Source organism: Cryptomeria japonica, chromosome 7 (genome assembly GCF_030272615.1).
Source record: "Cryptomeria japonica chromosome 7, Sugi_1.0, whole genome shotgun sequence".
Classification (NCBI taxonomy): Eukaryota; Viridiplantae; Streptophyta; class Pinopsida; order Cupressales; family Cupressaceae; genus Cryptomeria; species Cryptomeria japonica.
Genome location: NC_081411.1, coordinates 57,354,512 through 57,370,333, shown reverse-complemented (window position 1 = coordinate 57,370,333; position 15,822 = coordinate 57,354,512). Strand labels below are relative to the sequence as shown.

At 38.5% G+C, this 15,822-nt stretch overlaps 1 pseudogene; it reads right to left on the bottom strand.

Moving 5' to 3' along the window:
• Positions 1-7,343: 7,343 nt before the first annotated feature.
• Positions 7,344-14,858, bottom strand: LOC131044768 (alcohol dehydrogenase-like; annotated as a pseudogene).
• Between the last annotated feature and the right edge of the window lie 964 nt (positions 14,859-15,822).

Here is a 15,822-nt window from a genome sequence, read left to right as displayed (position 1 = left end):
AAGAATCTGAGAAGGCCTTACATGAAGTCCATAACGACATTTGTGGCACTCATTCAAGTGGTCTTACCCTTTCGAAAAAACTCATACGCTTGGGCTATTATTGGCCGACTATGGAACGAGATTCTTTTCAGATAGCTAGAACATGCAAACAATGTTAGATTCATGGGAATTTGATTCATGCATCAGCACAAGAACTTCATGCTTTGGCAACATCTTGGCCTTTCTGCCAATGGGGTCTTGATCTAGTAGGAAAAATAAATCGTTCTTCATCTAATTGTCACAAATTCATCCTTGTAGCTACAAAATATTTCACAAAATGGATTGAGGCAGTACCTCTCATAAATATCACAGGAAAACAAATTGTTGCATTTATTTTGAATTATATCATCTGTCGCTATGGAATACCAATGACCATTATCACTGATAATGGGCGACCGTTCAAGAATCAAGATGTACAAGAGCTATGTGATAAATTCAAGATCCAACACAGATTCTCCACACCCTACTATCCACAAGGGAATGGGCAAGAAGAAGCATCAAACAAAACTATTCTGAAAATCCTCAAAAAGACAGTGAATGATGTTGGAAGAGATTGGCATATCCAATTGAACTCTTCTCTATAGACCTACCGTACCAATATCTGCACACTAATAGGTGCCACACCTTTTTCTCTTGTTTATGGATCAGAAGCAATACTGCCAATAGAAGTAGAGATACCTTCTCTCCGAGTATCATTAAAAGGTTTCATCCCAGATGAATAACAATGAGTTTCAAGACTACAAGAGTTAGAACTAATCCATGAACGAAGACAAAATGCCTTTGATCATTTAAAGGTATATCAGCAAAGAATGTGCCAAAACTATAATCACAGGGTTAAACCATGAATCTTTCAAGTAGGGGAACTAGTACTAAAAGAAAATCCACGCAACCAGGCAGATCGAGAAAAGAAAGGAAAATTTGAACCAAACTGGTTAGGTCCATTTGTGATTACAACAGTATTTGGATCAGAAGCATATCAGCTATCAACACAGGACGGAGATCAACTCGAGGAACCCATCAATAGCATGCATCTGAAGAAGTTTTATGTCTGAAAAAGCAGAAAAATCCAAAAACAGTGAAAAAGCAAAACAATCCAAAAACAGTGAAAAAGCAAAACAATCCAAAAACAGTGAAAAACAGAAAAATAAAAAATAAAAAGTGAAAAAGAAGAAAATCTAAGAAAAAATCAAATGAGAAAAAAAGCAATAAAAACAGACGGTGAAAACCTGGCAAATAGGTGCTATCTGTCAGCTAGCTCTTCCATCTATTAGTTCATGCATATTTTCGCTTGCATTCATTTTCCATTAGCGTTATTCATATCTATCAAAAGCCTTTGTACATACACAGGCATCGCAGCTGCTCTCTCACCATGGTTTGGATCATTGGGTATATCATACTGAATTTGTTTCTAGGCTTGGGGCAAAATCCTGCACTTAGTTGGGGGCAAACTTCTTGATCATTTTGAGCTTAATAAAATAGGTAGAACAACAGTTAGACAACTCTTCACAAGCGAAAACTGAGACATATCCAACATAGAACACAAGATCAAATTATCAACCATCAAACTATCACAAAGTCAGTCTAAACGCATGGATGATATCTTTTGGATAATGATTTTAACATGATTGTTCAGCTTTTCTATATTGATTTTCACTATCATGATTTCTAAGTGACTAGAGGAACAAGGAAGAAACATGATATTTTACTTGTCTACTGTCTGAAAATTAATCATTAATATGTGTAAATTTGTCTCAGGACATGATCATCAAAGTATCATTGAAGACATTTCTAATTTGCGTATTGAAATGATTAATACTGCCTGTTTTACGCAAGCAACACTCAAGTCATCTCGGTTCAATTATACCTCGATGCTTGTGCTAACTTGCCATATCAAAATCTAGGAAAGTAGTGCTCAGGTCATCATGGTTTAATTATACCATCGATGTTTGCACTCACTTCCCACATTTTAAAAGCTCAATGATGACAAAAATGCAATAATCTAGTGACTGGTTCAATTGTAGCTTTGCATTTGCATTTTAGCTTGCATTTCATTCTTGTATGGGATCCCGTATGCTCCTTTTATCCAAGGTTAAATCTATCGCAGGAATAATCAAGGTATCATCACAAGTATATACTCAATCAGACTGATGACTCATATATATCCAGATATTGTCGACCCAGCAAAAATCTTATGCTACCCTCTCATCAGAACCCACATCAGCATATCTAATTCTTTCAGCAACTTGATATCAACAAATTGCCAGTTCTTTATTCAATCAATCTTATCAATTCTATCAATCAATCACATCTAAATCAATTCTCTCATGTCTTACACAGGATGTATCTTTCCTGAAACTAGACGTTCTAATCTTTGTCTTATACAGGATATATCGCTCCTGAAACCAGACGCTTTGATCATATTTGTCTTATACAGGAGGTGTCATTCCTAAAACCAGACTGAATCTCAATCTTATCAATCAAATCAATCAAGCTTTATCAATCATCAAGAACCACATCACCGTGATCCTAGAACTCGCATTTTCATCAATTACAGTTGTAGACATCAAATCATTTCTCATTGGGACGTCAATTTTGCAATCATCCAAAAACTCCAAAGATCAATTATCTCAATTGATCTCTCGAGGGGGCATCATCGTATCGCAATCAATAGCTGGGGCATCCTATCAAACCAATATCATCATCAAAATGAGATTCTTCTTTGAATCAACGCGTCATCACACCTCGCTTCAAAGAGGGGCAAAATGTATACAACTAAAAAGGGTCTGAAGATAATTAATTAAATAAGCAATTATTTAATTAATCCCCCTTCCCAATTTAATTGAATTCACTAAACAATTTGATTAAATTCTCCCTTTCATCTACTTATTAATAAATCTAAGGATTTATTTAGGTTCATTTCAATAATCCCCTTAAATTAATTAATTCCCCCCATCAAATTCATTTCTTCTAAATACCCTAATTAATTAAAACAAATCAATAATGATTTGTTGAGATTAATTAGTCTTTTCCTATTATTTGAATTTTTAAATTCAAATTCTCCTAACTTCTAACCACCTACCCCTTCTAAAACTAACCCATTCAATCTAACCCTGAGTTTAATTAACCCCATCCTAGCTTGCACATCCTAACCACCATGTCCCCTTTCCTTGGACACTTTGCTCTCATGAGTAAAGCCTCTTGACACTTGTCACCATGGAGATGACAATGTTCCCTTACATCCAACCTCTTCTCCTACCAACCTCCAAATGTTCCCTTTCATCCAACCTCTTCTAGAAGTCTCTTGACACTTGTCACCATAGAGATGACAATGTTCCCTTTCATCCAACCTCTTCTTCAACCTCCTCCAATTTAACCATTGATATCTTCAGACTTAATCTTGACCGTTGATTCCTGCCACCTCACCCCTGGCCTTGGAAATCCTATAAATAGACCCCATTTTGGAGTTCGAAGCATCCCATCTCATTTGCATTCAAGCATTGTTAATATAGTCATATAGCTCTTAGCAAAATCATTTTAGCATTGTTATCGTGTTCAATTTCTCTAGCTTATTTTCTAGCATAATCGTGGAATCATGTAGCTTAATCATTATCATTGCTAGCTCATGCATATTTTATCATTTAAATCCTCCATTTAAGTGTAGTCAAGTAACTGGAATTTCAATGACCAGATGTGAGAGCAAAATTCATACTCGCATTTACTAGGAGGTGATAGACCGATTAGCTATGGCTTATCTTTCTTTGTTTTAAATTCATTAACCATGCTTGTAATGATCTATTGAGTGTTTTGTGTTGCAGGCACAGGTATACACTTCACAGGCACGACAACTGTCACTAGCGGATCTTTTGTCACTCCACAGTGTTGTGACGTTTTCACACATTGCCCCATTGCAAATGGAGACCCCCTACTTTTTAGGCCCTTCCGGTCTTTTGGCTCTATTTTTGGGTCTTTTTGCAACAGTCTTGTTAGTCTCTGCTTTGCAAGTGTTTGGGGGTCATATTGGTCAAGTTTGCTTTTCGTTTGAGAAAATTTGGTTAAGTCTAGGACTCGTTTTGTTAATTTTAGGGTTTCTGCCTTCAGTCCTAGATTTTAGGAGATTCTGTTATGGTTTTGGAAAAACTGAAGATACGACTGGAATCGTGATCCTTCAAGGAGCCTCCTAGTAAAATTTGAGCCAAAACGGAGTAACTTTCTATTTTTAGAAAGTTCTTATTTTTTAGGGATTTTTCTGAGTCTCGGAATGTCATCATTTCGCCAAAAATCAAACTTACTATTTTTAGTAAGTTTCTAATTATAGTGAGTCATTCTTGTACTTTGTCTAGGGGTCTAATGCTGACACTTTGAAGGTTTCTATTTTTGGAAAGTCAGTACTCACAGGATCAGTCGGACAAGGTGACAAAGATCAGACATTTGCAGATATCTCCAATTGCGGAAAGTTTGAAAGCAGACAAAGAAAGCCAAAAATGGTTAAGTGTTGGAAGCCCATGCCTGAAATAAAAAGCTTGGAAATTCACCCAAGTTCAGGAAGACACTTCAAAATCACAAGGAGGTCAAAATTTTCTAAGTCTAGAAGATTGAATGATGAATTCCAAGAATCCATGCCAGAGTGAAAATTTTGCCCAAATATGTAGTTGGGCGCTAAATCCAAGTATCCAGGGATAGCTTGGAAAGTGTAAGAATCCATGGCCAAGGCATTTTAGCGCCCAGGAGAGGTGATGAGAAGCGCCAAAACCAAGGAGGCATGGAGGATTCACAAAATTCACTGAATCCTCCACCAAGTCAAAATTCCGCACCACTCTCCAACCGGGTGCCAAAATCAAGAAGTCATAGAGAATTCACAAAATTGATGAAATTCCCTCTCCAGCTAAAATCCACACCTAGGATTGAAAACTCAGAAAATCTTCTAAGGCATGAAAATCCAAGGGTCAAGGAAGAATGAAAAGCAAGAATCCCCTCGAGAAATTTTTTGAAATTTCCATTTTTAGACACCAAATCTTATCAAAATCTGAAATTTTTTGCATATTTGGACTCGTGGGAGAATTCTCTCTCTCCTGGACCTGGGTCCTAAATTTTAGGAAATTTCCTAAAAATTAGGAGATGTGAAAATTGGTCAAAAAGCTCCCTGCAAACATGATGAATTCCAAGAGCACAAAAATTCCTTCCTCAAGGAAGAATTGCGCCCAAGAAGAAGAAATTCCAGGAAAGGTGAAAATTTGGCCAAGTGTCGGAAACTCCTTCCTTCAGAACAGAATTCCAGGAAAGGTGAAAAATTGACTAAGTGTTTGAAATTTCTTCCCTTCAGGACAGTTCTTGGAAATCATGAAAATTGGCCAAGGCATGAAGAATTTCCTTCCTCAAGGTAAGGAACAAATTTATTTCCAAAAGAGAATTCCTTCACAATAAGAAATCACACCCAAGGATGAATTGAAAATAAAATTTCTAAGGCAAGGAAGGAATCAGGGATGAACTGAACAAGAAATTCCCCCCCCCCAAGGGAAAAATTTGAAAAATCCATTCTCGGGCATCAAATCACATCCAAATTTCAAAATTTTTACAGATTTGGATTCATAGGAGAATTCTCTTCCTCCTGGACTTGAAACCCTAATTTGTGCAAAATTCCTAAAAAATAGGAGATGGTGAAAATTGATGGAAAACCTTCTTCAAGCAAGGAAAGTTGAGGAGACTTCAATGAAATTCTTCCTGAATCAAATTTTCCCTCTCCAACAATTCCAGATATGCAGGAGCAGATATACGACGATGGGGTCCACTTGCATGGCGAGGATCTATTGAACACGTGGCAGTAGAGTGGCGCATTCATTATCGGAATATTTGACTAAATGGCGACCCGGTCATTGCATGTTGAATTTATGGTAGATTCCTTCTACATGCAGTCGTCACGTTCAGGAGATGATGGTGCATTTATGGCATCATGGGTGATTTTTGCATGAGGGTACATTCATTGCATAGTGGGCACTTTTTAAATGTAATGGTTAATTAATGCTTTATGGGTGCCATTTTCGACAGGATTGTAATTAATTGTATATGGGTTTTATGGGGTATTTATTCTTGATTCCCACCTTGGTGCATCTTGAGTGGAGAATCTTTTGGGCAAACCCTAATTAGGGTTTTGCATCTAGCCAGGGCTTGAAGCCTATATAAAGGGGTGACCCCCCTCATTTGTAAAAGGAGGGAGCTTTGTATGAAATTGTTGCGATAAGTTTCGAGATACTAACAGTGAAACATTGTTCTCTGATGGTGTCCACTTAAGTTATTTTTTCAAGACTTGCATGATTTCACCTTCCTTACTTAGATTAGAAATAGTAAAGTGCTTTGATTTCAATGGAGAATGTAATGGTGTCTGATGAATTTCCATGATTCATACTTTTTGCATCTTGTTGATTCTAATTGCAGTGTAAAGTAAGCCTGAGCCACTAAACTTGTGCTACGTTCGGTTGTGGAAAGTCGTTTGGATTGCGTCGTTTTGGGTATTCAAATGCACTTTCTCAATTTGAAAATCCTTCAACGTCCTCAGAAGATTGCACCAGTTCCTGTGGAGTTGTAGTTTATCTTGGCGAAGCGGAGCTTGGTTTATTTGGAATTTGTCCACCAAAGCACTATTCATTGTTATCATTGCCCTTAGGAGTAGATTTAAATCCTTCTAACCCTTTCCCTTTTACTTTCAATTCATTTTAGTCCATTCGAAGCAGAAGCATCACAGAATTGCCATATTTGATGATGGAGTTCCAACCACAACATAGAAGTGAAAGAATGATGCAAACGTAAGGCCCCTTGGATTACCAACAAAGCCATCAGCCGACTGAGTCACGTTCGTAGCATAAAGGAACCTTGGAGTCGATTGTTTGAACTTCTTGCAATCTTAGCATGCAATCGCACTTTGATCAAGAGAGAGTGAAGTGATTGTTAGGCAACTTTATTCTATGTTCGACGTTGTCATAAAAAACACGTCAACACACAGTCATATAAATTCCAAAAATCTATTTTGGAAGGATGCAGCACCAAAACCTTCCAAACTGCTCAGATGTCTAATCTTCCATATTAATTATGCATCTTAGGTCCTCTCCTTCCATCGTGTAATCAAACGCCTTGTTGATATCAGACAGAGGAATTTCGTGAGTAATGAACTTCTCTAGTTCAATCTCCTGCATAAGGATGTAAACTAATTTAGTACTACTAACTTGAAATTTGAAATATATGGAAGCATGCTTGTGGCCTAATAATGTAGAAAATTATTGCACCATAGTTTTTTTTACCTTGCTCATATATTTCTACACCAGACGTGGTAGATCTGTCGTGGGCTTATAGTTCCCAAAAAATGTTCCTTTTAGTGTTTTCTCGTTCAGAAAATTCACAGGATTGGTAGAAAAAACTGCATCTGAACAAGGCACTCCTACTAAAACAGCAACACCCCACCCCTTCAAATTAAAACAAAGATGAAGACAAAATTAGTTTAATTACCACATAGAATCTCCTCTTTCAAGTGGAATACTCTAAAATGTTTTAGTTCCAATCTAAGTGGAGGTAGATTATGTACATCAAGGTTACCAATAGGTTACATGATACCAAAATTAATTGCCAAAATGAAAAATAGTTCTCTACAATGAGGGTTGGGGCATATACATCATGACAAGCTTCGAATGCCTGAATCATTGCATTAATATTCCCTGTGCACTCAATACTATAGTCTACTCCTCCACCAGTTATGTCTGCAATTACCTATAAAAACAAAACATGAAAATGGTCATTCTTTTTATGTTTGAATATAAAAGAAGGATGAACTCCGTGAAGCAAAAGTATTAGGCAATAACACTCTACAAATGGAGAAATCATTTTCTCAAAATAAGTAAATAACTAGGTTTGAAAAAAGAAATAGGATATACATAAAAAAGTATTCACCAATTAATCCCCACAAGACAAAGCAGCTTACATTATATGTTACAGAACCAACATGAAAAAGGAAGTTTAACAAACCTGTTGAATAGGTTTTTGATAATCTTTTGGGTTGATAAATTTCGTTACTTCAAATTGTTTTGCTGAAAAGTGTTAGGATGAAGAAATCGAATTGAAAACAGCAGATAAATAGAATTAACAATACACAACACAAACAATGAGACACACAGATTTATCGTGGTTCAACAATTGCCTACATCCACACTTGAAGCAGGGGAATCACTCTATTATTCACCAATCTGGTTTACATATACACAGATGCAATCAACTCCAGCAATTAATCTTTAGAAATGAATTACAATCAGATCTTAAAGAGCTTGCAAAGAGAATGTGAATAGCCAAGAGTTTTGGTGGCAAACAGGGAAGGAGTCTGTTGGACTTCAACTTCCAACAATCTCCCACTGAAGGCCAATGAACTGCTGCAACAAGTAGATTCCCCCACTCAGTTCTGCTATCAGTTATTGGAAAGGCTGAGAGCAGCTCGACAGAAATCGAACTTCTCCCACTTAACCACTTTAGTGAGCACATCAGCTGGATTCAGGTCGGTATGAATCTTATCTACATGAAACTTGCCTTCTTCGACCATATGGCGAACATAATGACAACGAACATCAACATGTTTTGACCGTGGCTGAGATGTCTGATGTTTAGTCATAAAAATTGCACTACTGTTATCACAAAACAAAGCAAAATCTGATTGCTTCAAACCCAACTCGCTGAACAAGAGTTGCAGCTATACCATCTCTTTTGCTCCCTCAGAAAGAGCTATGTATTCTGCTTCCACGGTTGATTGAGCAACTGTATGTTGCAATTTTAAAGCCCAACTAATCGCTGCCCTGACAAATGTGAAAGCATAACCAGAAGTAGACTTTCTTTTGTCTAAGTCACTGACAAAATCAGAATCGATAAACCCTTGCAAAACTGCCTTGTCCTTTCCAAACCATAAACAAAAATCAGAAGTACCTTTGAGATACCTCAAGATATACTTAACCGCCTCCCAATGTGATTTGCTCAGATTAGCCATAAATCTGCTCACCAAACCCATGACATGAGCAATGTCCGGTCGAGTAGACACCATAGCATACATGAGGCTTCCAACTACAGATTTGGATGGAATTTTATCTATAAACTCCTTATCTTCTTGTGTTTTAGGACACAATTGAGAAGACAACTGAAAATGAGAGGCTAAAGGTACACAAACAGACTTAGCATCGGCCATACCAAATCTGTCCAAGACTTTTTTAATGCAGTCTTGCTGAGATAGTTTGAGTTCTCTCTTTTTTCTATCCCGAAAAATAGTCATTCCTAGGATCTTCTTTGCTGCCCCTAAATCTTTCATGGCAAATTCCTTTGCTAAATGAGTCTTAAGTTCACTCACAATCCTCATGCTTGTGCCGGCCACTAGCATATCATCCACATAAAGGAGAAGAATTACAAATTCGCCATTAGGAAGCTTCTTGTAATAGATACAAGGATCAGACTCGCTGCGAGTAAACTTGTGATCAATCATGAACTTGTCAAATTTAAAATACCACTGCCGGGGGGCTTACTTAAGCCTATACAAACTGCGTTTCAATTTGCAATAAAAGTGTTCCTGCCCCTTTTTAATAAACCCTTCGGCTGATGCATAAATAGTTCCTCATCAAGATCACCATGGAGAAATGTTGTCTTCACATCCAGCTGTTCAAGTTCAAGATCCCACGTTGCAACTAATCCCAATAATGCTCGGATGGTAGTCATTTTAACTACTGGCGAGAAAATTTCTTTGAAGTCGAGGTCTTGTTGCTGAGGATATCCCTTTACAACTAGTCTTGCTCAAAATCTTTTGTGACCATCGGCTTCATCTTTTAGTTTATATACCCATCTATTTCTTAATGCCTTTCTGTCAGGCGGAAGTGGCACCAAATCCCATGTCTGATTTCTCACTAGTGCGTCCATTTCTTCGCACATTGCAGCATGCCAGTTATCATGGTCTGCATTTTTACAAGCCTCTTTGTATGTTGTAGGCTCTGTTTGATCAGAGATGAGCAAAGAAGGTTCAACCTCTTCACAAAACAATAAGTCATAATCAGAAAATTTTGCAGGAGATCGCCTCTGTCTGGTTGATTTCCTCAATTGACTCTCTGTTTCAGTAGTAGAGTCATTCAATTTTTGTGATCCCTGTTTATGCACACTCATATTTCTCCCATTTTTAATTTGCCTGGTAGTTTTACTGACCTGTGGAAATTTGTCCACATTGGCTACAGACAAGTCGCGGGAATGTGGACCTTGCTCTGCCTACGTTCTGAGCGTGTGAAGAGGGCTGGGTGCGGTGGCAGCATCTCCCACTGCAGGGGGTTTTCGAATGTGCAGGGAGTGGGGAGCCGTGGTGGTATCCTCCATGGTCTGCGTTGGAGGATGACTCCACGGTGGGACTGTAGAGGAGAAGTCTGCAGGGGCCCTGTGGAGTGGTCTGCAGGAGGGGAGCGCACGGGAGTGGGCCTGCGGAGAAGGAGAGGGAGCTGCTGGGGGGTCGCGGGGAGTCTGCAGGGAGGGCCCGTGGGGTGGGGAGCCCGTGGAAAGAGGGCCAGCAGGGAGCTCGCGAGGAGAACAACAGGCTACAGAGTGTGAGGACTGCGGGAGGGGGTGTGTTGCACGTGAAGACAATGCATCATGCCTTGGGGAGAATACATTATGATTTGCAGAATGTGGTGGAGGTGCAAGGCATCGTGGAGGATGCCCAACCAAAATGAAATAACGTGAGCCAGGTTGCTCACCATAAGGGTGATCTTCCAAGTTTCTTCCAACATCAGTGCTATGTTGGGGAGGATTTGTTCTATTTAACAGACCCCCAAATTCTGAATTAAATGAAGACCAAACATTATCAACACTTTCTTCATCATTCTCTGTCTGAGAATTGTATTCAACCGATGTAGATGTCATAGGAGCTCCCACTGAATGAGAGACCGAAGGCAAAGCGCTGGTAGTCGAATTCTGAAATAGAGACATAGGGACATAATCTGTCTCTGATTTATTTGCATCTTATAATGTGGGAAAGGAGGTTTCATGGAAAACTACATCCCTGCTACGAACAATCTTTTTGTGAACTGGATCTCATAATCTGAAACCAAACTGCTCTTCTCCATACCCCAAGAAGATACATTTCAGCGACTTTGGATCCAATTTCGTTCACTTTTCCTTGGGTATATGCGAGAAGGCTTCGCATCCAAACACATGAAGATGCGAGTATGAAATCCTCTTCCCTTGCCATTCCTCTTCCCGAATACCAAAATCCAATTTAGATGATGGACTTCGGTTGATTAAATACATTGTTGTGTTACACGCTTCTGCCCAAAATTCTTTGCCTAAACTTGCATTAGACAACATACATCGTTCCTTTTCAAGAATTGTTCTATTCATCCTCTCAGGTGCACCATTTTCTTGAGGAGTGAATGGAACAACCTTGATTCTTCTAATCCCATTATCAGCACAAAAATCATCAAATTCATGTGAACAAAATTCCCCACCATTATCCATTTGTAAACATTTAATCTTATGCCCAATCTGATTTTCAACTAATGCCTTGAAAATTTTAAATTTTGAAAACACTTCAAATTTCCTAGAAAGCATATAAATCCATACTTTTCTTGTACAATCATCAAGAAATGTTACAAAATAGTTAGCTCCTCCAATGGAGGTTACCTCGGTTGGTCCAAAAACATCCGAGTATACAAGCTCCAGCGGTGTTGTCTTTGTGTCACGCCCACCTTTCAAAAAACTGACTCTCTTTTGCTTGCCATAGAGGCAATGTTCACAAAAGGTAAGTCAACAAGCTTTAGGCCCGATAGCTGATTTCTTGTATGCATAACATGGAGACCTTTCTTGCTAATGTGCGCAAGTCTTTGATGCCAAAGATCCACTTTGATGTCCTCAATCACCATTGCAGCTCCCACTTCACCATGAGTCTTAAATATGTATAGGCTTCCCACTTTGTTACCATTTGCAATCAGCATGGTACCATGTGTTACTTTCCATGTATCCGAGAGAAAATTAACATTAAGACCTTGACCAAAGAGTTGTCCAACGGATATCAAATTCCACTTCAATTTTGGGACATGGCAAACATCTTTGAGCAGCCATGTTTTACCACCTTCTAATGGCAGCAATATATCCCCTTTGCCTGTAATTTCACAAGCTTTGTTATCTCGTAAAAAAACATTGCCAAAATGACCTTCATGGTAGTTAATAAACGCTTCAAGACATGAGGTAGCATGATAGGAGGCATCGGAATCAAGCACCCATGAATCCAGAGTAGTGTCGGTTGTTGAAAGGATTAAGACACTATCATCTTTATCATAAACTGTATTTGCTTCGTTGTCCTGCACTCTCTCTTGTGCTCTTTTGAAATTTCTGCAATCCTTTTTCACATGACCAGCTTTGCCACAAAACCAACATTCACCGTTTCTGTTTCTAGACTTCGATCTCTTTGCTGATTTCGAACGTCTATGGTAATTATTTATGCCTCTATTATGACTTCTACCTCTATTATCGGTGCTGACCACCGTTAAGGCTTCACCGGATGAAGGTTCATCATTCTTTCTTCTGAAATCCTCGCTGAGAAGAGTAACTGCTACATCATTAAAAACCAACTTATTTTTACCAGATATGGATGTGCTAACTGCTGTTACAACACCATCCCAGCTGCTTGGTAAAGAACATAATAACAAAACAGCCTTGCTTTCATCATCTTGTGTCATCCCCACCGAAGTCGCTTGACTAATCAATGTATTGAATTCATTGATGTGGTTTGCCATAGCACAACCTTCCTTCATTTTCAGTTTGTACAAGCGCTTCATAATAAAAACTTTATTTGCAGTTGAAGCCATTTCATACATGGCTGAGAGTCTATCCCATACATCTTTTGTTGTTGCATCACCCGTGACATTGAAGAGAACATTATTGGACAACGAGAGAAAGATTGTCGCTCTCGCCTTCTTGTCCAATTTTTCAAAATCTTCATCACCCATCCCAGCTGGTTTCTTTGATTTCCCTTCAAGCGCGATTGAAAGGTCTTGCTTTATCAGCAAAGACTCCATCTGCACTTTCCATAATTCGAAGCTCTGACCGGAGAACTTCTCTATCTTCGATTCTTCCATGATTCTGGAAATTCAAACACCAAAATCTAAATAGTGATCTAACCTCGCTATGATACCAATTGTTAGGATGAAGAAATCGAATTGAAAACAACAGATAAACAAAATTAACAATACACAACACAAACAATGAGACACAAATTTATCGTGGTTCGGCAATTGCCTACATCCACACTTGAAGCAGGGGAATCACTCTATTATTCACCAATCAGGTTTACACATACACAGCTGCAATCAGCTCCAGCAAATAACCTTTAGAAATGAATTACAATCAGCTCTTAAAGAGCTTGCAAAGAGAATGTGAATAGCTAAGAGTTTTGGTGGCAAACAGGGAAGGAGTCCATTGGACTTCAACTTCCAACAAAAAGAAGTAACAAAGCGAAAATTAACAGTAAGAAACCATTAGCAATGATGGATTGTGGAAACTTGTATGTCTCTAATAATAACCTGTTCAGAAGATGACTAGAGACTAAGAAAGCTCCAAAACTTTAAAAATCTAAAAGGAACTTTCAGATCAACCTTGCACTAAAGGGGAAGGCTATCTTGTGCAGATTTGAGAACAATATTCTTTGCATTCATAACAAATTGCAAACATATTGGTCAAGTTGAGCTGCATCAAAGTACCCTTCAATACCTTTCTCATATCTTGCAGAGTTAAAATCAATGCCTATGATTCTGGAAGCTCCAGCAATTCTCGCTCCTTCAGCAGCCTGAAAATTCACTCAAATTTTAAGTTTCATGCTTCCACAATCCTTACTAATCAAAAACCAAAACTTGGGGAAAATAGGTGTAAAGATCTTTTAGCATAGCCGTTTCAAGTCAGTCTTGGTGAGATGGACCATAGAGTGGGATTAACAGCTATTATAAATCTATACACAGTTTTCCCAAAATTGTATTTTGGATCACAGCAAAAGAAAATAAACTGCCCAAATCAATATTATTCTTACCGCAAGTCCAACTCCTCCGAGACCAAATACTGCCACAGTCGAACCCTTCTTTGGTTTGGCCACATTTAATGTAGCACCCATCCCTGATTTCACACAGAACTGTAAGTATATCTACAGTAAGATTGAAAAACTTGGCAATTCTGGTGATTCAGTTAATGTCAATAGTACCTGTGGAGACACCACAACTCAGAATGCACACTTTGTTGAGAGGAGCTGCAGGGTCTATTTTGGCAACAGAGCCGACGTGTGCCACAGTGTATTGACTGAATGAGGATGTGCCCAGGAAGTGATAAATCGGTTCTCCCCGATAGAGAACCTCGATTTGCCGTCATTAAGCATAACTCCTCTGTCCGTTTTAATCCTTAACAAATCACACATATTGCTCTCTTCTGATTTGCAGTGCCTGCATTCTCCACACTCCCCTGTAAACACGGGCAGATCATGGTCGCCCGGCTTCAGATCGGTTACTCCTTCTCCCACACTTTCCACCACTCTGCCATTGTTGATTGGTAAATTGAGTAAGTAATAGTTTTGAATGGGCCTAACTGATCCCTACATTATCTGGATTAGACTTCAGATGAAATTGGGTATTCAGTAATTGGGCTTGATTAGCTTCATTTGCACATTCGATCCAATTTGATGAGTAACTAAATTGATCAGACCTCAACTCTCACAATTTTGAATTGGGTGTACTCGGGTTAGATTAGCCTCATTTGCAAATGTTGTAATGGGGTATTGAGTACTTGGGCTCCATTAGCCTCATTTGCACCTTCTATAATTGATTATTGAGTACTTAGCTGAATCTCTGTGTTAACCGAAACGTGATGGAATGGCAGTTTTTCCCATTGAAATGGATGAAATGCTGTTCTGTTTTCAGCAGTATTTTTATGTTAACACAGTGTTGCAATCAATAATATAAACTTCTAAATTTTCTCAGAAGGTACTATTTGAAGATTTAAGAGTTTTAGCAGAATGCGATGTTCAAATTAAAGTTTCCAATATTTTAAGAAACTGGCGGTTTCATGTACTTGTAGAAACAATTAAATGTTAAAATTTATAAATGTTTTTCACAATTAGATACCGTATAAATGATTTTTTAAAATTTACACCTTATTTCTTACAACTTCTATTCAGATATTAGACAAGTAACCTGCATTAATCTGATCTTACTTATAAAATTCGATCACCAGCCTCATTTGCATATTGCATCTAATTTTGTGAATAAATATGTTATTTTAGAGACGAGAGATACAGAGGCAAAGGGAACCCACCCGGCTGCTTCATGTCCAAAGATGCGCGGAAAAATAGGATTTTGGCCCTGCAATAGAAAAGGAACAGCATTGAGATTTCGATTCAAGATAAATGTCACTTTGTTGGTATTGATAGTACCAGTTATACCTTGGATTGCCAGAAAGTAAGGTCTGTGCGACACAAGGAAGTGTAAGCGATTTTGATCCTAACTTCATTTGCCTGTGGCGGCGCCACTTGTATTTGTTCAATCTTCAGGGGCTCCCCTGCCTTCCATGCCAAAGCGGCTGCTCACAAAACCCCAAGTGCAAAATTGCTCGACTTAAACAGATGAATCTTTAAACAACTTTCAAACATGATCAGCCTCTGGGAAAAATAAATGACGACACCCACATGGAAAACTACAGATGAGAGCAAGAAAGGCCAAACATACCTTTGCTAGTGAGGATCTGTCCTGCTGCTGACTGAGG